Genomic DNA, 1,847 nt, shown 5'->3' on the forward strand with positions numbered 1-1,847 from the left:
TCAAGAAACCAATTATTTTTGCATAAAATAATTCTCTAAAACTTTTAAAAAACTTTCATTATGCGACGTTTCTCTAGGCATTTTTAACAGGACTTTGCCACTATGCTATCATTCGTGCAACATGTAATACAGTTATGTGTGGCTATACTTACAAGTGTTTATAATGATATCCCGCTTTACTTCATTTGATTCTTTTTGTTTATTCGCTTTGGATTTTGGTCAGTATGGCAACTTTTCGCTATACATTCCTTTACAATTAGGTTCCTTTGCTAATTTATGGTTATGCTTAAATTTCTTAGTTTATGGTTACGCTTAAATTCCTTAATTTATGATTACGCTTAAATTCCTTAATTTATGCAGTAGAAAGTTACGATCGTAAGCAGTAGAGAATTTTACTATTATGGGGCCATCAAGAGCATATCTATGAAGTCAAGAATTTATTGAGTTACTTGTAAGCCATTCGCAATTGCTAAGTTTTTCTGCTTTAGCACTAGTGAATTAAGCGTTCCAATATTCTTACTGTCGTTTTTAGTTGAGAGACAAGAAATATAAATAACCCTTTTGTTAATATAATATTATCCATATTTTTTTTATTAAGTTCAATGAGTACAGCGTGTTCTTGTTGGTTTTTAAAGTGATCTTTTAAAGTGATCTTTTAAAATTACCTTAAGCGTAGTGAGTCATTGTAAACGAGCTTTCTTTTGTAGAGGAAAAAGAGGGTCTAGGATTATCAGTAATAATTTTTGTCGTTATTATTTAAGAAAAAAGTAACCAGTGCTTATAGATACATAGGCATGGTTTGAGCACAGTGGCCTCTCAAAGTTTACTTAAATGTTAGCCTATACTATTTTAAGTATAGAAATTTTCAAAGTCCAATAAAGAAATTTTCCGGGCAAAACTTAATATAACTTGCACACCGTTGGAAAGGCTATTAATAAAGGATTCACTCTGTGCTAGTTTCACTTTTTCAAGACACATGGTTTGACCACAGTGGCCTTTCAAAGTTTGCTTATATGTTAGTCTATACCATGTTAGGTATAGAAATTTTCAAAGCCCCATTAAAAAATTCTTCGTGCAAAACTTAATATAACCTGCACACCGTTGGAAAGGCTATTAATGGAGGATTCATTCTGTGCTAGTTTCATTTTTTCAAGGGACATAGTTTGGCCACAGTAGCTCCGCAAACTTTCGCTTTATCAACCTCATTTATGGCATAGTGTACAAAACTTTTGGTTTCGAATATTAATTAATTTACATAAAGTCATGTTTTGTTTATAATAATTTGCAAAAAAATCCTCGAAAAGTTCTATTTTACTTGTAATTTGAGTTAAATCCCTCCAAGACTTCGTTTAAAAGGATTCTGTTAACGGCTTTCCAGAGCTCTGCAAAAAATTTTTCACAGAGTTCTATTAAGCCATTAACAGAACTCTGTTAAACGAAATCTCGCAGGGATTTAAGTTAAAATGTAGTTAAAATAGAACTTTTCGAGAATTTTTTTACAAAATATTATAAACAAAACATGACTATGTAAATTAACTAATTTTTGAAATAACAACATTTTTACAGTATGAGGTTGATAAAGCGAAAGTTTGCATAACTACTGTGAGTAAACCATGTCCTGTGAAAAAATTAAACTAGCACGGATTGAATCCTCTATTAATAGCCTTTCTGACGATGTGCAAGTTATATTGTTTTGCTCGGAGAATTTTTTATGAGATTTTTAAAATTACCGTACTTAACATAATATTTTTGTACGAGTACTGTAGCATCGCCTATAGAACGTGTCGAAAGTTTGTACATATACCTGCAATAGTTTATAAGTAACGAGCAAAACATCATTTTTTTTT

Source organism: Glossina fuscipes, unplaced genomic scaffold, assembly GCF_014805625.2.
Source record: "Glossina fuscipes isolate IAEA_lab_2018 unplaced genomic scaffold, Yale_Gfus_2 61514, whole genome shotgun sequence".
Taxonomy (NCBI): Eukaryota; Metazoa; Arthropoda; class Insecta; order Diptera; family Glossinidae; genus Glossina; species Glossina fuscipes.